The sequence below is a fragment of the Crocodylus siamensis genome, chromosome 4 (assembly GCF_052110815.1).
Source record: "Crocodylus siamensis isolate JL-2025a chromosome 4, ASM5211081v1, whole genome shotgun sequence".
NCBI classification, from domain to species: Eukaryota; Metazoa; Chordata; order Crocodylia; family Crocodylidae; genus Crocodylus; species Crocodylus siamensis.
In genome coordinates this window covers 39,410,368-39,437,041 of record NC_143398.1, presented here as the reverse complement: position 1 = coordinate 39,437,041, position 26,674 = coordinate 39,410,368, and the positions used below count along the sequence as shown (strand labels likewise).

The 26,674-nt window shown below is 48.1% G+C and overlaps 1 protein-coding gene across 2 annotated transcripts in view; it reads right to left on the bottom strand.

Annotated features, from left to right (window-relative positions):
- GRM8 (glutamate metabotropic receptor 8) overlaps window positions 1-7,056 on the bottom strand; it is a 599,685-nt gene extending 592,629 nt beyond the window's left edge. Inside the window, exon 1 of one of the 2 annotated variants that reach the window (XM_090042156.1) lies at window positions 6,844-7,056. The gene's annotated coding sequence lies outside the window, so the exon portion shown is untranslated. Of the gene's footprint in view, window positions 1-6,329; window positions 6,506-6,843 lie in introns of those variants that run through there. The other variant, XM_090042157.1, reaches the window with a different exon arrangement.
- Window positions 7,057-26,674: the final 19,618 nt, after the last annotated feature.

Sequence of the window (26,674 nt, the reverse complement as noted above, 5' to 3'; positions counted from 1 at the left end):
GCGTCAGTCTTTCATCAGTCCCGTGGGACGCCCATGCCTGCTGTGGGACAGGGAGATCCGGGTGTTGGGGATCCCCTACCCTCCATAAATGCTGACCTCATGAAGGAACACCTTGAGAAGCTGGATACCTTCAAGTCAGCCCGCCCTGACAATCTGCACCCCAGGGTACTCAAGGAGCTGGCGAGCATCATAGCCCAGCCCCTGGCACGGATCTTTGAAAAAAACTCATGGTGCTCTGGTGTAGTGCCCGAAGACTGGAAGAAGGCCAATGTGGTGCCGATCTTCAAGAAAGGGAGGAGAGTGGATCCAGCTAACTATAGGCCCATTAGCCTGACTTCTATCCTGAGGAAGATCTTAGAAAAGTTTATTAAGGAGGCCATCCTTGATGGACTGGTGCAGGCTAACATCCTAAGGGATAGCCAGCACAGGTTTGTTGCGGGTAGGTCTTGTTTGACCAATCTCATTTCCTTCTATGACCAGGTGACTTATCACCTGGACGAGGGAGAAGAGATTGATGTCATATATCTTGACTTCAAAAAAGCCTTTGATCTGGTATTCCATGATCACCTCTTGGCCAAACTGGCCAGTTGTGGCCTTGGCTCCACCATGATCTGCTGACTGGGAAACTGGCTCCGTGGTCAGACCCAGAGGGTTGTAATTGATGGCAGTCACTCATCATGGTGCCCTGTGACCAGTGGGGTCCCTCAAGGCTCTGTCCTTGGACCCATACTGTTCAACATCTTCATTAATGATGTGGACATTGGAGTCAGGAGTGGACTGGCCAAGTTCGCCAATGACACCAAACTTTGGGGCAAAGCATCCACGCCAGAAGATAGGCGAGTTATCCAGGCTGACCTGGACAAGCTCAGCAAATGGGTGGACGAGAACCTGATGGTTTTTAACACCAAAAAAATGCAAGGTTCTCCACCTTGGGAGGAAAAACCCAAGGCAGTGCTACGTTGGATAGCACTACAGAAGAAAGAGACTTGGGGGTCATCATTGACCACAAGATGAACATGAGCCTCCAATGCGATGCTGCAGCTAGTAAAGCGACCAGAACACTGGCTTGCATCCATAGATGCTTCTCGAGCAAATCCCGGGACGTCATTCTCCCCTTGTACTCGGCCTTGGTGAGGCCACAGCTGGAGTACTGAGTCCAGTTTTGGGCTCCACAATTCAAAAAGGATGTGGAGAAGCTTGAGAGAGTCCAGAGGAGAGCCACATGCATGATCAGAGGTCAGGAAAACAGATTTTACGATGATAGGCTGAGAGACATGGGGCTCTTTAGCCTAGAAAAGCGCAGGCTCAGGGGTGATCTGATGGCCACCTATAAGTTTATCAAGGGTGACCACCAGGATCTGGGGGAACGTTTGTTCACCAGAGCGCCCCAACGGAAGAGGAGGTCGAACAGTCACAAACTCCCGCAAGACCATTTCAGGCTGGACATAAGGAAGAATTTCTTTATTGTCTGAGCCCCCAAGGGCTGGAACAGTCTGCCATCGGAGGTGGTTCAAGCACCTACATTGAACACCTTCAAGAGTAAATTGGATGCTTATCTTGCTGGGATCCTATAACCCCAGCTGACTTCCTGCCCTTTGGGCAGGGGGCTGGACTCGATCTCCCGAGGTCCCTTTCAGCCCTGATGTCTATGAAATCTGTGAAATATTCCTGATTTACCAGAATTTATGTAATAGTAGTTAGTGCTTACTGGAAAAGTTACTTGAAAGGAGGAAGTGTATACATTTCTCCAGCACTGACCAAACAGTTTTAAGCAGAAGTACAGACTACTTCAAGTAAAGTCTTACTGACTCTCAATTTCATTAAAAACACGTCTGGTAGTACCTGAACCAGTCTCATTTCAAAACAAAGTTCACAATACAAACTTTAACTTCAGCTGTTTGAATGTACATTCATTTTCCTATCTAACTGAGTGCAACTAGAGGTGAGCATGGATGTGGGAACTTTTCTAATAGAACTAAGGTAGCTTTTAGCTTCTGAAATTATCAGTATTATTAAAAGGTCATATTCATAGTTTAATTATAATAAAGCTCGGGCTCAGAATATACTGGATTTTTGTATTATAACAAGCTACACAAGCCCCATGATTACTGGCATGAGAACGTGTGCATTTGTTTCCGAGGGTGTGCAAAACTCACACATATGCAATAGGACCATTCATAACTCTGATTAAATACTCATATTTAATAGAGCTTTTTATACTGATGAACTCTAATTGGGATGAAATGATAAATAATGAAATAAGATATACAATGGCTTCATTTTGACCATTGAAAAAGGGAAGTTGTAAATTTACAGTCGTGCCACTTAAAAGAAATACATATAGCATGAAAAATTGTTAATTTAAAAAGAAAATTCTTTAAAAAAAAAAAAAAATCAAAATCACATAACCCCACTGATTTTAAGAAGCACCATTTTCCTGCCTGTGATTCAGATACTAAAAGATCCATGAAGGCTGTATGAGCCTGTTGGACAGACAGGACTCTTCACTGAGGCAGCACAAATGGACATGTTATTGGCCATGTAGAAATGTTTGCAGTTTTAAATATTTGCAGGCCATTTTACATATTTAATGAAAGGTACAATAGTTCTTTAAAACGTTATGACAAGTGAGATTGACTCATCCAGAATTCTGAAATGTTGCTTTTTATTTAAAACTTAATCTGTAACAGTATAAAATGAAAATAAAATTACTATACAATAGAGTTAAAAAAGCAAAGATTTTTGGACACTCAAAATAGATCTTCCCCTGTAAGAGATTTGTCAGATTGTTCATATTTATGCAAATTGATTTTTTTGTGAAATACAAAATTTGTCAAAGTTTTGTCAAAGAGAGAAAATCTCAGATATTTGGAACTTAATCATCAAGATCATGTTTTCATTTTATAGTCCATAGAATGCACATTGCTGATTTACATGTTAACTCTTGTATTCCCCCTCCCTCTCCCCACAAAAATCTTCTCTTTAGCCATGTGCAATATTCAGTAATGAGGAAAATGGCAAATACAAGTAGACAACAGGGGGAAAAAAGCATTGCCAACTGAGTACAGCAAATTGAATTTCATAAAGAAACAGACTGTCAGCAAAAAGAGTCAATGCAAGGGAATTCTGAGTCTTAGCACCTCATACACTGCAACCTCTAACTTCCAAGAGTACTTCTTACTTACCCAAGTAGTCTATTTACTCAGACTTATGAGTAAAGATCTCCTGAGAAAATGCATTACACAACAATCAAAACAGGCAAATCATCAAGTGCCCTATCCACAGGAACTACTTTTTCATAGTACAGTATGGAAAAAATGTCTTACATCAGTCTCTTCACACACATTTCACTGCTCCTTCAGACACCCCCAGAGCGTCTGCCTTCACAGCCTTTCCTGGAAATCTCTCTCTTCCAAACAAGCTATCTTTATAAAAACAAAACCAACCTTCTCCAAGAGCAAGTCTAATAAAAGCTGAGAGTTAATAGATAAATGTTCCAAAAGAAAATGATTTTAGGTACTTCCTCCTGTCCCCAAGTGGTTTCACAGCTGAACAAACTCTATCAATACCAACATCTTTCAGAATTAGTTTTCACCCCTAGTCTAGCAGGTGAAAGGCAGGGAATTTTTCTTACTCAGCTGAGGTGAGGTAGACTTCTCTCTCCTTCCCCTCCTCTCCATTAGACTTCAAGCCTCCAGCCAACAGATTATTGCAGCCATAGTTCAAAGCAAAATCTATGACCTGAAATACTCTAATGGGGCAACAGAGAACTCAAACATAAAGGAGGGTAAGTTTTTTCTTGAAGTGACTCTGAGAATGTATTTGCCCAAAAACAAAAGGAAGGAGCACAGGAAAGCATACCTGGTTAATACCAAAGGAAGATCTACTTGTGCTCAATGCAGTGACAAGATTTCTGTAGAAGAAATGAGCCTTACATGAAGATTATTATAGTAATTCTTGCCAAGGTCAACACCAGCTTGAGCTGGTTAATAATTGTGTACAGCCAAGCTTTCCAAATGTTCCCCCAAGTTCAAACATCGAGAGATCTCATTGGCTTTCTGTGACTGATCTTTCTTCTCCCTCTTCTTCCCAGTTGCCTTTATATAAATAATGATACCCTGAACTTCTGGGTTTTTTTTTATCCCAGGACCTCAAAGTGCTTTACAGATACTTATCCAATCCTTTTAGATTTGTCTCTCTTGGAAGAGAGTCGCTGTTGCACAGCGAATAGACTCAACAACCATTTCATCAGTTAAATAGGAAAGCTGTTTCACCACTTTTCCTGCTTAACTGTACAAATATCAACCATTGCCTCAGCTGTGAATCTTCCAAGAAGAGAGCCCTCTATTGTTCTCTGCCTTTACTTAACTAAGCTTTTATTTTTTTTTAAATCTTCCTAGACTCATCTCTGCCACACAGTTTGCTTCGGTTACAGAGGAATCCTATTAAAACATCAGCTCTGCTAGCTCCACTACCCGGGGCCTGTTTCCTTGCAATTAGCAGCTGCAGTATTTTAACAATTTTACTACTCAACCATCTTCCTTGGAACCTAATAGCCTTGTGCAAGGTAGACATTGTACACATGCAAATTACTGGATTAGAACCAAATGCTCCTGTTGTTCATTAATACAATCCATTAAAAATAAAAAAAGAAAGAAAGAAAGGGGAACCTAATCAGAGTGAACCAAACTTTGAGCCTATCTGTGGAAACAATCACCACCCTCCCCACAGAGCTGCAGGCAGTTTCTTCTTCTTCCCCTGAAATCCAGAAGTCACTTTTAATATCATTGTTCCCCACCCCCCACCCCAAGAAAAAATATTCTTTTAGTTGAATCGCCACCCTCAAAAGTCAAAAGGTTTCCAGCTTTGAATATTCAATCATTACTGGCGTGTTTTAATGCGTTAACTTTGCAACCACTTACAATTCTTGCAAGAAAAACCATGCACTAGGTGGTGAATACATACATACATAACACACAGACACACAATCTCTCATTCTCTCTAGACAGATACGCAGACATATAACCTCTCTCTTTATAAATACATCTATATCTATATATCTCAATGTGTGTGTAAATAGATAGACACACAACCTCTCTCTATACATAGATTTATCTGTGTATATAGATGTAGATTAGATAGATACGCACACAGGCTATATATATGGATATAGATACACACATCCATATGATCATCCCTCTCTCATACATAGTTATAATCGAGAGAGAGAGAGATTATACACGCACACACTTTTTGCTCTCTGGATATATAGACCGACAGATAGACCATCTCTCTCTAGACACACATACACACACAATCATTCTCTCTCTACATAATGTCTCTCTCTCAGACAGATCTTTATCTAATCACCCCCGGAAGAGCTCACACTTCCCCACACCATCGCTTGGGAGAGCTGCGGACCTCTCTCGCGGTTATTTGGGGTGGGGGACTGCAGGAAGCATCCCGGGGCAGCGGGATTCCCCTTCTCTGCGCCCCGAAGCAGGCCAGGCCGAGGCGCGGGGGATCCGGCGCGGTCCGGGGTCGCCCCCCACGTGCCCGGGCCGGCTCCGGCGGGCGGGCGCGCTGCCACTCGCAGCCGGGCGGTTTCGCCGAGCGGGTGGATTTGGCTCGGGCGCTGCCAGGGCGGCTCCGCCAGCCCGTCCCGAGCCGCCTGCCCGGGGCTGCGGGACCCAGCACTTGGGCGGGATCGGGCTCCTTCCAGCCACGGGGAGGAGCGGGCAGAGAGCAGCTGGGCAGCAGCGGCCGGGCCGGGGGTCCTCGCGGCGCGGCCGGGCGAGCTGCCCCCGCGCCTCCCACGCGACGGGCTCCGGGCGTAGCGGGACTTCCCGCGGCGGCCCCCGGCCCCGGGCGCTCATCCTGCCCGCGGGGGTTGCATGGTCCGGCCCGGCCCCCGCCCCCCAGTGCCCGACGGCTCTTGCAGGAATCACAAAAGGAAGCAAATGGCTGGTGTCTCCGGGCTCGGCCGAGCGCCGCAGCGCGAGCGGGTCCCGCCGGCCCCGGCAGCTGCAACTACGGGGAAACTTGCCGCGGGCCGGCGCGGAGCCCCCGGCCGCCGGGGAGCGACGCCGGAAGCGGAGGGGAAGAGGCACCCGGCGCCTCGGGGCCGCCGACACAGTAGCAGCGGCGGGGGTGCGCGCTGCCCCGAGCTGCTCGGCTGCAGCCGGGACGCTGGAGCGCTGCGGGCCGCCCCCGGGGAAACCCCCCGTCAATAAACTTTGTGGCCGAGCCCCGCCCCGCCCCGCCCCGGGCGCACCCCGCGGGGATTCCCGCAGCGGGGCCCCTGGCTCCCCGGGCCGGGCCGGGCTTACCGGGCGGTGGAGGCAGCGGCGCGGGCCCGTGGCCGGGCGCACGCCGCTGTCCGCGGTGCTGAGGCGGGCGGCGATCCCGGCGCCCGGCGCGAAGTCTCTGCCATGTGAATCCCGGAGGCTCTGCCCGCGCCGCCCGCTCGGCCGCCTCTTATCGGGCGGGCGCCTGGCCGCGGGCACGGGCGGCTTCGCCCGCTCCCGGCGCCGGCCCCGCCAGGCACCGCCGCGATCCCGCCCCCTCCTCGGGAGCCCCCTGCGCACCAGCCGTCTCCTCTCCTCTGCTCCCCGCCCCCCGGGGCCGCTGCGAAGCCGCACCGCGGAGGCAAACAAATGTCTCCGTCAGGTTTTACTTGCGGTGAGAGCCAATTACGGCTCGGGGGGGAGGCTGAGGGAAGGGGGAACATATGGGCTCATCGCGAACACGGCTGTTAACATCGCTTCCCGCCCGCGGAGCCCGGCGCTCGGGCAGGTCGGGGACTGACCGGCCCGGCAGGGCTGGCGGAGGAGGGGCACTCACCCCGGCTGGCGGGTACCTCAGCTGCCCGGCCCTCAAAGTTTGCGGCCTCCGTGCGTGCCTGCCCGCGGACGGCCCGGGGAGGGGGCACAGCGAGGAGCGCCCTGCCCCGGCGGCAGCAAGTGGCTGCGCGGCAGGGGCGCCTGGCCCGCAGGCTGGCTCCTGAGCGCGAGGCCCCGGGCTGCCCGGCTGAAGGGGCTCTGCGGGCGCCCCGAGCTGGGGGAAGCGGGCCAGGGCTCCCTGGGAGGGTGGGACTGGGCCCTGCTAGGGCCGCTGCCAGCCCAGCCCTGCCGAGCCTCTTTCAACTTGTCGCCCCCGCCTCGGCTGCCGGGTGTGTGCCCGCACATTAGCATACAGCCTCTGTCTCGGTGAAAAAGTTCCATCTTGAGGAAGCTGCTGGTAACTGCAGGCCTGCAATTCTTCCCCTTGCTGCCTTACCTGCGTGTAGAGACTACCCTGCCCCCTTGCAAACGGCCGGACTGTGTTAGCCCCACGGGAGGGGGAGAAGGGGCTCAGCGGGCCCCGGAAGGGGCAGGTCTGGCCCGGAAGGCTGATCCTGGCGGAGACGGGTCCAGGTAACGTCACAAGTATAGGCAAAGGTCGAGGGACTCAGCTGAGCCTGCCGCCCGTCTGGCTTGGCTGGTTCATGTAACTTGTGGCACTGAAAGGATTGATGTGGCTAGCATCACACCCAGCTGCCCTCGATTTCCTGGCCCAATGACCAGGTAACAGTCAGGAGAGCTGACTCAACTGGGAACAGCTTTGGCACAAGTTGCTGAGGTTCAGCCTCACCCTTCCAGAGCTGCACCGTGAGATGCATAATTGCTTTGCCACCATAGTCTGCAAAGGGTCAGCAGGCTCTTGAAATCAATCCCTCTTTACAGGGAGTTTTTCTCCCTCTTTACAACTTCCTATATCCTGTTTTAAGTGAAAGAGCAAGGACTGTTTTCCCCCTCTGTTTTGGTGCCCTTCTCCTCGGAGCGAGTTCTGGCTTCCTTTGAACATTGGTACTACGGGGGCAAAAAAAATCCTAAGTACACTTTAATGAGCGTAGACAATATTGACATCATGCACTCTGTTGTTTGTTACTGCTTAGCTTTGTGCAGTAATGGTCTGCCCCAAGCAAGCTGGAGGGCACTGACAACACTTGATGGGTCTTTTGAACCTGTACCTCCTATTAAGAACCACAGAGACAATTTTTACTACCCTGAAATGGTTTGTAAGAGCATACATTGAAAAACTAATATACTGTTGCTCTGAATATGTTGATCCTTCAATCATGTAGGTTTTTAATCACTATATAAGAATGGCAAAAACAGAAGGCTATGTTATCTTCTCTTCAGTGGCCTTCCCTACCAGAAATCAAGAACACATTTATGTGGGTTAAGCCCTGCAGTCCTGCCTTTATGTGAAGAAAAATCCCACTGCAGTTAGTGGCAGCTTTGTCTGACTGCAAGATTTAACCCCTGAGTGTATTACTGGTAAGGCATTGGTTTTTATGCAATGCAGGTTAATATAGGATCTTATCCGAATTCTGAAGACCTTTCACACTCCAGAGAAAATGTAGGACTGGTGGGCACAATGGAGGGCACAGTGCTAGCCCTCAGTATATAAATTACAAGTCCAGATGCATCAAGAGATCACTGAACTATCTGCAGTTTTGTCACTCATCTACTGTCTGACCTCCTGCAAACTTCTCTACCTGTCCATGCCTTTGCTCCTACTGAGTCTTGTCCATTTAGAGTGGAAGTTCCTCAGGGCAGGGACTATATCAGGTGTTTTGTACAGTGATGAACACAATATGATTCTGATCCTGGAGGGGAACTGTGGTCACTAATGTGATTAATGTACAAATTAAGGGGATGTATACTGGATTGCTAGCAAGCACATAATAAAAGCATATAATCTCTTTTTTTCCCATGCAGCTGGATATCAGCAAGGGCAGAATTTGACCCTGATTAGATGGGACTGATCCAATTCTTGTTGAAATGAATAGAACCTGGATCAGTCCTTTAGTTACTAGTGCGGGGATCTGAACCCAATTCAAAAGACCTGGAATCTGCTGCCTCTGCAACTAACCTTCCCTGTAGTTGAAATCTGTCTTGGGTAAAATGGCCAGCAGAAGGCCTATATCTTCTTAAATTCTTTCAAGCCCCATTTTTAAGTTAAATTAACCCTTGGAAAGCTCATTTCTTAGAGAGTGCACACTTGGCAATTTCAGTTCTCATTGAGATTACTACTCAGCACCTCTGGAGGAAAAAGAAAACCAGATTTCAGTTTTTCTGAGCCACTGTTTACCCTAGTGTACAATTGGTATAATGTTTATTTATGTCACCATTATGATATTAAATGCCAATCAGTTCATATTTCTACAGCACTGTCACCTAAGAGACTGCCAAGCAAATTACTATGGCTGATTTTGGTAACACAAGTTATTCTGAAGTAAGGTTAATTAATTTCTGTTGTTAACATTACATTAGTTTTGTGTGGATTGCCACACAACCAGTAGAAATACAATTTCAGCTATCCTTCAGACTCAGGAATTAAAACTCCCACAGCAATAAAACACTTTAAAATCACTTTCAGCTAAAGCTATCTTATATAATAACCACCCTAGTTTGCAGCTGCATTCACACAGTGGTTTTCAAGAAGAGGTATCAGTGTTTCTTTGCCAAGAGGTATATTTAAAATTTGTATGAGAGTTAAATTTTTCAAGCAAATATTATAACTACTTTGGGATGGAATAAGAAAAACTACAGACCATTTGGAAATTCAATGCTTGCATATTTTGTAATGTAGTCTGTGAAGTGAAATGTAAAAGTTTAAGTGATTCATAGTGGAAAAAGAAGAGAACACCATTCACAGTAGTATCTATATTACTGTTTTTAATCAAATACAAGACAAGGTTTTTCCCCCAATCACGATGTGGGGAAAAAAGTCCCTCATCTCACATTCACATACGAGGAAACTCCATTAAATACATTGTCTATCATAAAACTCCTGTCAAAACCAGTATGTGCTCAGTAATGGAAACCACCTATGAAGTTGATTAAATGCAGCAAAAACAAAGCATGACTATAAAACACATGACCCATATTGGGCAAACATGCTGATGAGATCCTACTTTTTTTTTTTGCAAAAATTATGTGTGTGTGTGTACACTGCATCTTTCCAGTTTTTGAACACATACACCATTACTATATCACATACCCATTACAACACATGCACCCCTGCACCTGTGCTCCCATTAGTTCTCACTCCCATGCACCCATGCACCCATTACAGTCCTTGATCCCACACACCCGTGCACCCATCCACATTCCATCCATGGTTACAACTACACTGCCCTGCCTCTGCCCTCTGTTCCTTTCTTTAGTCTCTAGTCTTTAGTCCATGTCATTGTCACTGTTGCTGTCTTGATGCTGTCTCCACCATCAACACAGCTGTCCTTATTGTTATCATTATCTCCTTCTCCTCCTCCACTGTCCTCATTGCTTAATCCCCTTCCTACTTCACTGCCCCTGACTATTTCCATGTGCCACTGCTCTCTTCCCTGTCAGTTGTGTTTTTGAACAGTCTGTGCAAGTGGTTTCTCTGACGGATGATTTCTGCCACCTCTTCACCATCTTTTCCTATCATCTTCTGGTAGTACATCTGTAGCTCACTCAGTCCCATTTTAACACAGTGTATCAGCAGATTTCTGGTCTTCCACAGGGCATTCCTGATGCAGGAGACAAAATGATCAAAGAGGTCTGATGGGGACCCCTGATGGGAACCTACTACATTTTTTACAAATTTTTTTATTGCAAAAATGTCTCTCTTTCTCTCTCTCTATATATACACATATATAACACACACACATATATATATAGTGTGTGTTTGTATGAGAATGTGTGTGTGTATATATATATATAAAACTGTACCTCTAACAACCTGTTATGTAACTGCTGTGGTTCACTTGACAGACCAAAACCACACTTTTACAGTTAAACTATTTTAGTCCCATTAAAAAGTTTGCACCACACATCCACACACCCATCACTTTTCCATTGAAAACATCACCATTTCATAAAAGACTCCCTCCTATTTGTCTAGTCTTTTCACTTGTCATCGCATTTGCCATCATCGTCCTCACCGTTGTCCTCCTTGTTGTTCTGTCCGGAGGGCTTGCTGCTGAAAACTTTATGCCAGTCCCCTCTTTTCCCTATGAGGTCTACTATTTATTTGCCATACTCCTCTTTTGTCTTCCTGTAGTACCAGTACATTTCACTCAGTCTCATTTTAATATAGTCCTTGACTGTGGAGTCTGAGTGCTTGTTTATGAGCAGATTCCTGGACTTCCACAGGGCATACCTGAAGCAGGGGATGAACAGGTCAAAGTGGGCTGTTGGGGCCCTTTGCTATTTAGTCAAGTGCTGGTAGAGGACTGCTTTCCTGGTCAGATTTGTGAAACCTGTCACCACCAGGAGGAGTTCATGTACTTTCTTCCACACCTCTCTAGTGTATGGGTAGATTCTTGTGGGAACCTACCATAGGATCAGTTTGTGGAGCCTATCTGAATAGGATATATGATAGTACCCATTGTACCTTAGTCCCCCTCAGTGCCAACACTTTTTCAAGTCATGAGGAGCCAAGACATTAAATACATTTTTACTTCCTCTTCATTCCCACAGCTGAACTGTACCTTTCTTTCCCATTTCCAATGATTCCTGGTGTGAACATGGATCCTTTGGGAGGGGGCAGGGCATATCTGGAGTACAGAAACATCCTGAGCAGTGCTGAGCTGTAGGGTCATCATGGTTTGAAACATTATCGGCTCTGCTGGGGTCCAGTCCAATAAACTATGTGGTAAATCATGAGCCTTTTAGTTTTGGTTTAATACCATGTGTCCCAGGACCCGAGGAAGCCGGGAAGACTTATCTGCAGAGCGGGACAAGAGGGACACCACAATGGAGGGAGAGCCCACATGGCTCATTAGCCGCGTCTATGTACAGTTGCGGCCGGCAGCTGATGGTGACATCAGACGCCGGCCGGCAGATTTAAAAATGGCGGCCGCCACTCCGGAGGCAGCAGATGGTGAGGGGAACAAATGGCTGTCAGAGCCGTCTCCGCCGTTAGCCCAGCGGGACGGACGCTGCAGAGCCGGAGTGCTGGAGAGTCCGGCAGCCTGGAGAAAAGGAGTGACGGCTGGCTTACCGATGGATAGAGCCTGAGGCGTCAGATTGGGTGAGCAACGGAGGATTAAGACCATCCAGGAGGATTCAGAGCCCCATGAAGTAAGTGCCGAGGCGGTGGGTGCGGGAAGCGCCGGTGAGGCTGAAAGATCACCTGGCAGGAGAGAAAGATCAGGGCAGATTCGCCACCAAGAATAGAAGGCGTCGATCAAAGAATAAGGGGACAATGCTAAATATCCATCCAGGAGGCGTTACTCCTGGGCACTATCATAGGGTGCTGGTGGTAGGTCAGGGAGGTAGTCCATATAGAAGGATCACTTTGAGGAAGTATGCAGCTCATGGTGTGGAGGGTGATGGATCGGTGGTGGAAAATATCTATTGCAGTAGGGCTGGGACACCTATACAGGCGGGGTGGAAGGCCCTACGTCAGGGTAGGAGTGCCCCAAGGGTTTTGGGGAAAAACTCAAAGACGAAGACAATTATAGAAGTTTCCAGGAAGATCACTGAGCAGGCGCAGGGAAGTGGAGGCCACAGGTGGCGTGAGGCCAGGGTGTAGGGGTGGCAGGAGCCCCGTATGTAACCGATGAGGCCGACCCGGGTCACCGAGGGACCTGTGAACTGGCCCCGCCCCGCTGGGGTAACAGCAAGTCGTGGTAGGCGAGAAGCAGGGTTGGCGAAGCGGGAATACAACCAAACCCAGTAACACCCACCCTCGGTGAAGAGGGTGGTCACCAAAACAGAGAGCCAGACTCCTAGTAGAGATCTACGAAGGCCCGTCGGGGACAACTTGGTGCTTTGGCCGTGAACCCATAGAATACATCAGATCGGCATGCAAACAACCAAGATGGGCCCGGCCGACCTGCTAGCTCAGAACTCACAGGCTTTAACGCAGATAGTGGGATCTGAACAGTGGCTGCTGGCGCAGAATAATCCGTCAGCGCTGGGAATGCCGAAGATGACCGCCGGTCATGATCCTGAGGCTTATATTGAGGCTTTCAAATGCCAGGCTATTGTGGCAGGCCTCGACAAGAGGTATTGGGCCAGCCAACTGAGAGCCCTGGTGGTGGGCACGGCTTAGGCGGCCTACTGATCTCTAAACAGAGATGAGGCCCAAGACTATGGGGCAGTGAAAATGGCAGTCCTTTACCACCTCGAGCTTGATTCCGAACATTATCGGAGGCTGTTTAGAGCCAAGAAAAAGCCCAAAGATAGATGACCAAGAGTACTACTACAATGACTTAGAGACCTTTTTGGAAAATGGGTCAAGTTACCGACATGCACAATGGCCACCTTGATAGACAAAATTATATTAGAACAATTCCTTAACGACTTAGAGAACAGCACTGGGTGAGGCAACACGCTCCCGAAACATGTGAGGAAGCATTGAAGTTAGCCGAATCTTTCATAGGGGCTGAATGGCATTACTCCAAGGAGAAACGGGGTCCCACAGTGACGACACCAGCACCCAGGGAGGTGGAAAAACACAGACCCAACTATCGACCACAAGGGGGTAATATGGTGTGCTACCACTGTGGCAGAGTGGAGCATTTTGCTAGGGAGTGCCCAGGCCGTGCAGCTGCGAGACGACGGCCCACAGACATCTCAAGGAGCTTGAGGGAAGTCCCTGGACAGCAGGCTACTGGGGAGCCCATGGACTGCAGTTTCAGGACTGGGGAAGGTAAGCCGGTCTGGGAAAGGCCAGTGGTGTGAGCATGGGTTGAAGACCGTATGGTCTGAGCCTTGTTAGATTCTGGCTGCGCGCAGTCATTAATAAGGGTGGACCTGTTGCCAGAGGTCTCGTCAGGCCAGATAGAACCAGTAAGGGTGTCATGCCTTCATGGCGAGACGCAGACCCTTTGCCAAGTTAAAGCCCGTTTTAAGGTTATGGATTACCGCAGGGAGTTAGTAGTAGGCCTGGCCCCTCGCTTAGCCTGTGAGATGTTACTGGGGTGGGATTGGGCCCCACTGTACGAGGTATTAGAGAGGGTACGGGATGTTGAGGTCGCTCATAAGGAAATGACCTGAAGAGATGGGTGGTTTGGAGACGCCGAAGGAGGAGAGGATACCAGTACGGAAAGAGACACCGAGATGGTCGATTGGAGAGACGTCACCAGTGGGCCTCAATTCTGACAAGCTCAAGAGGAGAACTACAGGACTGGTAGACACAGGCCATGGACGCAACCCCGTCTCCAGCTCAACCTGCTGACTCAAGGTGTCGATTTGAGGTAAGGAATCACCTCTTATATCGGGTGACACCGGAGAACGGGGAGAGCGAGAGTAGAGTTCAGTTGGTGGTACCGCAATGTTTTAGAAAGAAGGTGCCACAACTGGCTCACGCTACACCCATGGGGGCAACTGGCTCACGCTAACATGGGGAGGGATCGCACCATAAGCAAGATAACTCGATGGTTCTACTGGCCCAGATTGGGGGACGATATAGCCCACCGATGTGCCGAATGTCCAGTATGTCAGAAAACCAGAGAAGATCAGCCACCTCAAGCACCCCTGAGACTGATGCCAATTATTGATCTCCCATTCTCCCGTATATCCATGGACGTCATGGGACCCCTGCCACGTAGCAGTAACGGGTACCAGGATATTCTGGTGTTTGTTGACTATGCCAGTCGTTACCCAGACGCTGTTCCGCTTCGGCCCATGACGGCTCCCCATATTGCAGAGGAGTTGGCAAAATGGATATCCCGAATGGGGGTGCCATGGGAAATATTGACGGATCAGGGACGGAACTTTATGTCTGGGGTCCTAAGAGGGGTTTGTCAGACGCTGAGGATCAAACAGCTGAAGACATCAGTTTACCACCCACAAACTAACAGATTGGTGGAATGTTTGAATGGGACCTTGAAGAGGCTGTTGAGACGATGCATGCAAGGTGACCCCAGACACTGGGACCTATTGCTCCTGTTGGTCCTGTTTGTACTCAGGGACACCCCGTCGGAATCCCTGGGGTATTCCCCATTTGAGTTGGTGCTGGGACATCAACCACGAGGTTTGCTGTAAATCCTCAGGGAGGATTGGGGATGTCTCCAGCCCATCTAAATACCAACAGGCTTTTCAGCGCCAGGTCCAACGTGTTCGGGAGATAGTGGTGGGTAATTTAAAATAGGCCCAACAAACTCAGAAAGATAGATATGATCTGCGAGCAAAAGAAAGGGAGTTTCAACCAGGACAGAAGGTGCTGGTTCTATTGCCTTCATCATCGAGCAAAATGTTGACGCAAAGGCAGGGGCCATTTGAAATAGTAAGACAGGTGGGTCTGGTTGATTACGAGGTGTACCGCCCAGGGCATGTGAAGACAAAGCAGATCTATCATATCAACCTCCTGCGCGAATGGCGGCAACCTGAAGGGTGGGCGGCCTTTATAGAGGAGACGGTCCCAATTCCCGAGCAGCAGACCGATGCACAGGACCTATGGGCAGTTAAGGTGAGCGATGACCTGACCCTGTGCCAGAAGCAGAATGTGACAGAACTCCTTAAGAAGTTTCAGAAAGTCTTTTCTGAGGACCCCGGGTGGGTCAAGAACACCTTCCATGCAATTCGGACACCGCCGAGAGTAGTAGTAACAGACCACTGGTGTCCTATACTGCATCACCTGAGTGCGGAGGTACGTAAAGAAATAGAAAAGATGCAGGACCTAGGCATCATTACAACATCACAGAGCCCTTGGCAAAGTTCTCTGGTGCCGATCCGGAAGCCCGATGGGACCCTAAGACTCTGCATGGATTATCAGAAAGTAAATGAAGTGGCCACATTTGATGCATTTCCTATGCCTAGGGTAGTGGAACTCGTAGAGCGGATAGGGGCAGCTCGCTATATACCCACACTGGATCTGGCCAAAGGATATTGGCAAATCCCAGTGAGACCCGAAGACCACCATAAGACAGCCTTCAGAACGCCATGGGGGCTATATGAATTTGTTAAAAAGCCATTCAGATTGCATGGGGCCGCGGCAACATTTCAACAGTTGATGAATTGACTTCTGGCGCCCCACACTGAATATGCCACAGCATACATAGATGATATAGCGGTGTTCACCTCGTCCTGGGATCACCACCTCCAAGCGCTCCGAGCCATGCTGGCCAAGTTACAGAAGGCTGGTTTAACCACGACACCGAGGAAATGCCCAGTGGCGCACAAATACACCAAATATTTGGGGTTTCTGGTAGGCCAAGGGACCATCAAGCCTTTAGAAGATAAGGTCCGGGCTATTCATTTGTTCCAAGCCCCACAAACAACCAAGCAGTTACAACCCTTTTTAGGCTTGGTGAATTATTATTGCCGATTTGTACCCCGGTTTTCCGAGCTGGCGGCGCCTCTCTCGGAGACCTTAAAAGGTGCACAACAAAAAGGGGTAAAATGGAATGGAATGATGTTAAACAGCTTCCATGCTTTAAAGGGGGCCCTGTGTGACAAGGTGCTAATACACACCCCTGACTTCGAAAAACCCTTTTCCTTGCAGACCAGCGCATCATTGGTGGCACTAGGGGCCGTGCTGATGCAGCAGGATGCAGGAGTGGACCGACCCGTGGCTTACGCAAGCCGAAAACTGTTAACTGCCTAAACCAGGTATGCGACCATTGAACGGGAGTGCCTAGCCATCCGCTGGGCGGTGGAACATTTCCGTTATTACCTACTAGGAAGGGAATTTACACTCATAACAGACCATGCGCCCTTGAAAAGGCTTAGTATGGCCAAAACGGATAATGCTCACATAATGAGATGGGCATTGGTGCTACAGCCCTTCAAATTTCATATTGCATATCACCCAGGAAAGGATAACGTAACTGCGGATTTCCTCTCTAGATGCGACGAGGCCTCGGATGTCGACGTGCGCAGCCAGAGTGGACAAAGTCCTCAATGGGGCACAGATACTGGTGACGCATGACCTTGATAACTGGCGGCTGGCAGGGGGGGTTATGTCCCGGGACCCAAGGAAGCCAGGAAGACTTATCTGCAGAGCGGGACAAGAGGGATGCTGCGATGGAGGGAGAGCCCACGCGGCTCATTACCCGCTTCTATGTACAGCTGCGGCCGGCAGCTGACGGTGACGTCAGACGCCAGCCGGCGGATTTAAAAATGGCGGCCGCTGCTCCAGAGGCAGCGGATGGTGAGGGGAACAAACAGCTGTCAGAGCCGTCCCCGCCGTTAGCCCAGCGGGACGGACGCTGCAGAGCCGGAGTGCTGGAGAGTCCGGCAGCCTGGAGAAAAGGAGTGACGGCTGGCTCACCGACGGATAGAGCCCGAGGCACCAGATTGGGTGAGCAACGGAGGATTAAGACCATCCAGGAGGATTCAGAGCCCCATGAAGTAAGTGCCGAGGCGGTGGGTGCGGGAAGCGCCGAAGAGGGGTGTGAGGCTGAAAGATCACCTGGCAGGAGAGAAAGATCAGGGCAGATTCGCCACCAAGAATAGAAGGCATCGATCAAAGAATAAGGGGACAATGCTAAATATCCATCCAGGAGGCGTTACTCCTGGGCACTATCATAGGGTGCTGGTGGTAGGTCAGGGAGGTAGTCCATATAGAAGGATCACTTTGAGGAAGTATGCAGCTCATGGTGTGGAGGGTGATGGATCGGTGGTGGAAAATATCTATTGCAGTAGGGCTGGGACACCTATACAGGCGGGGTGGAAGGCCCTACGTCAGGGTAGGAGTGCCCCAAGGGTTTTGGGGAAAAACTCAAAGACGAAGACAATTATAGAAGTTTCCAGGAAGATCACTGAGCAGGCGCAGGGAAGTGGAGGCCACAGGTGGCATGAGGCCGGGGTGTAGGGGTGGCAGGAGCCCTGTATGTAACCGATGAGGCCGACCCGGGTCACTGAGGGACCTGTGAACTAGCCCCGCCCCACTGGGGTAACAGCAAGTCGTGGTAGGCGAGAAGCAGGGTTGGCGAAGCGGGAATACAACCAAACCCAGTAACACCCACCCTCGGTGAAGAGGGTGGTCACCAAAACAGAGAGCCAGACTCCTAGTAGAGATCTACGAAGGCCTGTCGGGGACATCATGCATACTTTCTATTATATATAAGTAGGTAAAAAAGTGCTGAAAGTGTATTTATGGAGCACCTGTGCTAAAACCTGTGGCAGTTTCAAAAAGGTAAAATGCAACAATTCTGGGTGAACTAAGTGTATGCATACCTGTATGTGACAGGCCTTCACTTGCCACCTGGGGGGTGGACTGCCCCTGAGCCCACTCACCCATCTCGACATTATCCATACCTCTGTGATGTAGCTCAGTTGTTCTTACCAGGTAAGGGTGTGTCTTCTGTGCGGCTCCTCCTTCTTCCGTATACCTCATCCCTTTCCACTTGGATATTATCATAAATCTCATATTGCATCTTGATGTTGTCACACATGGTTTGACATGCAGATGTGATTGTCAGAGAATAACCTGGTATGACCAAGGTCCCCACCTGCCAGACGTCCTGCTCACATACCCTGCTGGGAAGGAAAATGTTAGAATGATTCTGTCCCTTACCTCATATAGTTTCCCTCTCATCTGCCACAGCTTGCTGGAAAATTCTTAATCTGTCAGGAGCTGAATGTAGTGTAGGGCATTTCCTCCAAGTCTTTCCTACAAGTTTCCTCCAAGTCTTTCTAAATCTTCCATGTGAGGCTCCTCCTCTCCTTACACCTCACCCTTACCACTGATTCAGATGGTACCTGGCATGGTCTTTCTCTTACGGGGCAACAGTATGTATGTCAATCATGCCCCTCAGATGTGGATCTATTCATGTGAGGCTGAGGTTAATCCCCACCCATCAGGCCATGAGTCAATAATTTAAATTAATCCTAACCTGCTACTCAGTCTTAATTAATTACTTTCTTAAAGTCCAGGTAGCAAATCACCTTCAGTGACTTCCCCACAGTCCTCAGCCACTTTATGCATCAGAGTTGTAGGGAAACTTAACTAAGGCAACTCAAATCTACTTCTGTCCTTCTTCGCAGGATGGTGGGTTCTTTATTTCACCCCCTTAGTTCAGTAAATCAACAAATCTATTCTCTTGTCCACATGCCTCTAAGTCAGGGCTGATGTGGCTTCTCCTGGGATGGGAGCTTTAATTCCTGCTGCCTCTCCGGACCACGTGGCGGGAAGTCCCAGTTCCCCTTCTCCCTTAACTATGAGAAAAAAGTCCACAACAGGCAAAAGGAAAAAAAAGTGAACTTCACACGAGAGGGGCAGGGGCCCTTTAAGACACATGGCACTGGAGCAGCAGTAATTACTTTCACTTTCCCCATCCTCTGCAGCACTTGACCCACTGTCCTCACAGTCAGCTTGCCTCCATAGGTTCTTCAGTTTCTTAAGGCTTCAAATTGAGGGGTGAACCTCTGATCACCCTGGTTGCCCAATTCCTCTCTGCTGCTTGCAGGAAGCTGATGGCTGAGAAGGTCTCTGGCTTCACTGCTCACTGCCAGCTGTGACCCTGCCCTTTGATGCCCCTTCCCAGGGCTAGAAATACAGATTTCGGTGCTCCCTCCCCCAATCCCGAGGGAGCAGAAATTCTGGAAGTGAGTTCCTGTTGTCCCCTCTCCAGCTGGGATTTTCTCCACATCTGTAGTGAATGTTTTCCCCACCAAGAATCGAGGCACTTTACCCTTTCTTTCTCTCACTCCCTCCCAGTGATGATATTCCATTGTCACAGTTGCTTGCCATGACTTGTTACACTAGAAGAAATGCTAACACAAAAGGAAAATAAAATAACTTGACATGGCTCAGACTGAATGAGTAGTACTCTGAATGGGCAGGGTACCATTACCTCCATACTGAGCTGCTCACTTCTAAGCATCAGAGTTTAGGAGTTTGCTTCCTTGACCCTTCACCCCACCTTCTTCTCTCTGACCCCTTTTCCCACAAGGATTTTCCTTACTGCCCCATGGCCAGGTGTCCCAGTTGCTCCACCTGTTCTCTTCTGGGCCTGCTAGTGGCGAGACACAGTGGGCATTCCCTGCCAGCACACTTCAGGCATGTGGATGGACTGCCAGGGGACTAGAGCATTGCAGGCCATCCCTCCAGGGTTCACCCCCTCTCCCATCCCCATTTGACTTTTGTTGCAGCAGGCTGCTGACTAGCACAGGCTGGTTGGCTCTGCTGCTCTGGGACAGGTTTCCTGGCCCTGGTGAGTGGGTTGGGCCCACAGGCTCCCAGAGCTGTGCCTGGCTTTCTCCAGGCAATCTTCTGTCTGGGGCCTGGATGCCCTCTGGTCTGGCCCTCTTTTGGCTCAAGCAAGCCTGGGTCAGTTCCCCTGGCTCACCAGCTGGCAAAGGCAGTGGCAGGGTGCTACTGGTGGCAGGGAGCGTGTCTAGTTCTGGTTCTGGTGAGTCCCAACATGTTCCCAGTCTTTTGGCCACTTTTCAGTGTGCAGCTGCTGGGCCATGTCCAATCAGGCTTCAGATCCTCCAGCCAAGGAGCAACAGCTATGTCAGTTGCAGCTCAGCCACCAGGGCTATGGTGCTGAGGTAAGCCAGGCAGGTTCACACTGTAGTAGTTCACCAAGATGCAAATTATTTGTTAATATGTTCATTTCAAGGTCTGTGTTTTCACATTTGCCCTGCATTTCCATGTGCTCATGGAGAGCAGAGTTTGATAATAAGGGCTCCAGGGGAGAAGTTGGGGAGGTGGGGGGAGGGCAAGAAGGGGAGCTGGGGAAGAAGGCAAGTAGGATGCCTAAACTCCCAGATTTGTTTTCCCCTCTGCAGCAGTGGGAGGGGGACAAATCCAAGGCAAACCTCCAATAATTAGATTATAAATTAAATTATTAAAAAATTATAAATTTTCCATATATAAAATCTAATTATTGGGGGTATCATCTTATATTCAAGTAAATATGGTAGTGTCTAAATCAAGGTTATTTTATGGATAGACAAGAAAACATGCAATCATCTGTAAGATGATATGTAAATTTGGAAACACCCTAATTGTGATTTATTGAAGGTAACTTTTCCAGAGATGATTGAAATGTCATATCTGACAATCTGAAAAGTGAATCTATAAGGGACTGAGGACCATATAGGTAGGATCGTGCCTCTTTCCTGAAACAAATTTAGTGCCTACTTCTTGAGCTATAATCCAATGTTTTTAAAGGATTTCAGTCACTGGAAACCATCTCTCTGTTAAAAACAGCAAAAATACACTACAGTATGCTATTCTATCAACAGGTTGAGTCTCTAAAATGTGTTGGTCTACATCCATGCCAGAAGCTTTTACATCTTTTTTCCATCCACATTGTTAGTCAGACTTTCCATCCTGAGCATTGTGCACAACTTGATAGTTTCTTGCTACAAAAGTGAAGATTTTAAACATATGTCTCTCCATATGTTTAAAATCTGAAGGCAATACCCTTCAAGAGGTAAAATGCAGTGTTTTCAAACTGAACTCAAGTGAACAAATCTAGTGCTTTCAAAATACCAGGGACATAAACTTGGTGAATCTTCTTCAACACAAGCCAGAATATTGAACTCACTGGAGAACAATGTCTTGACTAAAGTACCACTTGGCAAGGTGAAGAAGCCAATCCCAATTAAGAATCATAACAGCTACATAGTACTGCACATCTTGAAGCGCATCCCGTTTTTGTTAGCCCACTCCTGTAACTTATCTTGTTGCAGACTTTCCCTCCCTACAAGCGTGCTCACCTCACCCCAAATTTTGGTATCATCAGTGAATTTAAACAGGTTGCTTTTCACCCCGTCATCCAAATCGCTGATAAAGAAATTGAACAGCGCAGGCCCAAGGACCGAGCCCTGGGGGACTCCGCTGCCCACTTCTCCCCAGGTCGAATGTGACCCATCCACCACCACCTTCTGAGTGCAACCCTTCTGCCAATCTGCAATCCATCTGACTGTGTAGGCATCAGTGCCACAGCCCCCGAATTTTTTAATGAGGATGGGGTGAGAGACAGTGTCAAAGGCCTTGCTGAAGTCCAGAAAGACTACTTCCCCGGCGACACCTGCATCCAGTGCTTTTGTGACTTGATCATAAAAGGCAATCAGGTTGGTCTGACATGACCTGCCTCTAATGAAAACATGCTGGTTGCCCTTGAGCATCATCCCTGAAGCCAGCCCATTGCAGATGTGCTACATGATGATCTTCTTAAAGAGCTTCCCTAGGATTGAGGTAAGACTGACAGGCCTATACTTGTCCAGGTCCTCCCCCCACTTTTTCATAGAATCATAGAAGCAAGGTTGGAAGGGACCTTGTAGATCTTCAAATCCAACCCCCGCCTGAGCAGGAGAAAAAAAACTGGGCTCAAATGATCACAGTTAGGTAGGCATCAAGCCTCCTCTTAAAGACCCCCAGGGTAAGAGCCAGCACCACTTCCCTTGGAAGTTGGTTCCAGAACCAATTTTTTAAAGATGGGGACCACATTGGCTATCTTCCAATCATCTGGCACCTGGCCCGAGCACCACAAGTGCTCATAAAGCCGTGCCAAGGGCCCTGCAATAACCCCTGCTAGCTCCCTCAACACCTTGGGGTGGAGAGCATCTGGACCCGTAGATATTGTATCTGTCTTTTATTTATTTTATTTTAGATATATATATTAAGGTTGTCAATAAATTGCAGTCAACACATGTGATTAACACATTAATCATTGCTCATGTGAATTATTTTAACTCTTTAATTGTCCATGTGGTTTTGGAGCCCATCCCTCAGCTCCACTCTGCCGCCATCACTGCTGCCTTCAGGCTGCCCTGGGAGGCAGTGGTGGTAGCACAGAGGACCGCAGGGCAGCCCAGGCATGGGCTCTGGGTGGCTGCTGGGGGTGGGGGTAGGGGCGCACACAGACACAGACACAGGCACAGACATGCAACTGCAGCAGCAGGCAGCCAGGAATGCAGCCTGGCAATGCATGTAGCAGCACCCAGGAGGGATGTCTGTGAAGTGGAAGAGGCATGGGGGAGGAAAGGGCCATGGGGGTGCAAATCAAGGGCCCTACAGTGAGGGAGTGGGGCAGGGGCATGGGCAGGGCTTGGGGTGACTGGGCCCCAGGGCCAGGGCGGGTCATGGGACGGAGCTGCAGGCAGCTCATCCAGGGGTGCGGGGGGGCCTCCCATGGCTGTGTACATGCCAGGGGAGGCATGGGGGGGGCATGTGCACCCTAGATTTGTGTGCAAGGTGGAGCAGGCTGCTGCTGCTCCCTAGGGCCCTGTACCCCCTCACAGCTTCACAAATTCCCCCCATATGCACTCACCCCACACCCACCCCCAACCATAGAAAGTACCTGCATGATTTTGTATAACTTTGAGTTTTTCTGTGCATAATTTTGAGTTTTTAGCTGTGTGATCAAAATCGTGATTAATTGTGACCAATCTTTTTAATCGCACAATTAATCACAATTTGTAATCACTTGACAGCCCTAATATATATATATAGACATAGATATAGATATATGTAAAATAAGTTCACTTAACTTCTGTAGCTTTCTAAAACAGTCTCCCATTTTGTTTTTATACTAATAGAAAAAATGAAATCATGCTTCATAGTGCTTTCATTCCAAAGCACTTTGTAAAAATGATATAAAACTATATCTAGAGAGATTACTTCACCCACCACTGAAACACAGACATCTTTTAGGTGAGACACAGCAGTGATGTATAAATCACAAAATAAAACCACATTATTTTTCTACATGTGGGTTTTAACCTTCATTTCTAAATAACATCAGATGGACAGGGTTATAGTATATACACCAAAGAAGCCACCATATATCTTCACTCTTCATAAGCTATTTTTCATGGATATTTCTTTTCCTACATAATTTTACTGAACATGCAGGGAACTCTTCTTTCCCACCAAATAGAAGTGGTGATGCATGTATTCCCATTTCTCATGCTATGATCCATACCATGCTTGCCTTACTCATACACACATTTGGCCTGTAAAGGCATGAAAATAGCTGATATTCAAGGCCTGTACGCTTTTAATTTGTATACCTGATAGAATTTAGCAGAAATGTATTTGCTACACTAAGTGCACAAAATAGCCTATGATCCTTCAAGGAAGAAAATGTACTGAAGTCTCAATATAAGGTAAACTAAATCTATGTTTATTACCACCCATTAAGTAGCAAGAAACAACCATAAATCTATCGCGTACAGTTTAATACACTAATCTGCAAAACCTAACACTACTTTTTATGGATTGTCACACATACATGCACACAGCAGAAACACTTTAGGTACTGTTCCAACTCAGAAATCAAGATTGTATTTAGGACAGTAAAATAACCTTTGTTCACAGCTAAACAGTATTCTGTTACTTGTCTACAGAGAAAAGTTGTCAGACTATATTGGCTTCTTAACCAGAAGATATATTTAAAATATCATTGTATTTTTATCCAGTGAGGCATACGTGCAATAGTAGATGCAGATACTGGAGCAAGCTAACTGAAGTTTTTGGCCCTAGTCCTGAACTGTTATGTTTATATCCCCTTTTACATCTTGAGGTTACTGGTCCCTGGAATAAATTAGAATAGCCTGACCTCTTTATTGAATAGCTTGTAATAGACTTTATTGTATCCATATAAGCTTCTACTGATAGAAGTGAGCTTTCTTCACAAATAAAAGGGATTTTTAGCAGGAATGTAAAATATCAGATTGTGGCAGGCTTTTGCCACAAACATTAGAAAAACATACATCCAGGGTGCCTATGAAAGGTTTTGGATACTGAGTTCTCTTTGTCCAGACTCTGACTATCTCTCAAAATATGTATTAGAAAGAGTCACCTGAGGAACAAAAACAATCATATCAGTGAAGACATTATGCCCTCTTACGTCTGGATACTTCTTCACCATCTCAAAATGTGTATGTCTGACTGGGGCTAGATATTGAAATAAAAAAAACATAAAGGGGAGATAACCAGATTGCTTAGTCTGCTGGCTTCTCCAGGCAGGCTTGCTCCCTGAGGAGCTACCTAGCAAGTCCTCCCAAGCAAGGAACAGGTTTTTTTAAACCAGGGTTGTCTGCTGATGGCCCACAAGGGGTTAACACGTGACCCTGGGCTCCCACCTAGCCACCTCCAACCCTTGCTCTGGATGCAGCAGCATTTGCAGTCTCTCTCCCCGCTCTTCCTCCAGCTTCCACTGCCTAACCCAGCCACAGCAGGGCAGGGCGGCACACTGCAACCCACAGTGCTAGATGAGCCAGCAGCCAGGAACACATGCATGGTGCCATGGAGGAACCCGCAGAAAGTTGAAGGTGAGGCAGGATGCTACATTATGCAAGGCAGCAGATGCCTCCCCACCTTCCCCACCTCCATGAACATGATGCAGTGGCATAGGGGGAGCACCCACCATGCAAACACATGGTACAGCAGCACAGTGTGGCCTGTGGTCTCTTGCTGGTGCATCTTGTGGGGCATGTGGCCCCCAGCTGTGCCCTTTTAAAAAAATAAACAAACAAAACCTTTTTTTTCTGCCTTGTCCCAGGCACAAGCAGTGGTGATGTGTAGAGTGTGTATGGGAATACATATTCACCCTTTGAGAGCACCGGCACACCCCTTGATAGGCCACACTCCCCGCTCAGGTGACAGGCAGGGGGGAAAGATGGGAGCACCAGTGGCCCCCTGCAAGCACCAGCTGCTTCCAGGAGTGCCACAGCCACTTCCTGGCCAGCGCAATCGGCCATGGGGGGAACCCCCCGCCACCCGGGTGGCACGATTGGCTGTGGGGGGCGCCCCCCCAGTCAGTGACTGGTCACTGGGGGGGCACATGCCCCACCTGACTAAGGTGGCACCAGTCACCCATGGGCATAAGGAAGAGGGGTCCTTTTAGCTCTGGCCCCAGAACAACAGCCTGGCCCATCCTTGTAGCACACCATTCCATTCACACAATGCTTCATCCCCACTTCTAACTCTTCTGGGAGATTTTAAAGATCCCACCGGAGCACTTGCTGCTTATCCAAATACCCCACAGTTGGGCATTTTCAGTAGGGCTGACTGTTCCTTCTTAAAGGAACAGACCACCCTATTACAGAAAAACTCCACACACAAAAACTCAAAAGCCTCTTGCTGGAATTGACTGGACTGCATTAACTAGTCACCCCAGCAAAGTGTCCCCAATTAATTACCAAGTGAATAGTTTTTCTATGTCCCCAGATAAGCACATTGTACTTGCTTGTTTCCTGTCTTCTTGCATTGTTAACAGTTTCTATCTTCCAATGTCCAAAGCCCCTTTACCTAGGGGATAATCTCCACCTGTAATCTTGTTCAAGTCACTTCACATCAATGTGCTTGTTTCCCCATTTGGAAAATGGGCATAAATGAAGCTTACCTGCTTTTTAAAATCCTTTGGCCAAAGAGTGCCATGAGATTATTGAACAAGACAGAATGACGCCATACTATCTTAAGCTTTATTTCTTCTAATAGTTTGAGGCACTCATCATTCATTGTCAAGTGACATTTATTATTGATTTGACTTCATGTAAGCACATCTGTCACTGGCCCAATCCCCCATGACTGAAATAAATATAAAGGTTTTCCCATTGGCTCCAGAGGGAACAAGATCGGGCCCATAATGATGGAAGATGCATCTCATAGATCCACAGAATAGCTGAATGTCCATTTATGCTCTGTATCCAAAACTCTTCAATAGCCCTAATTTATCAGTGATATGGTGAGTACAATGAATTCCCTCATTATTTTAACTTTGCAT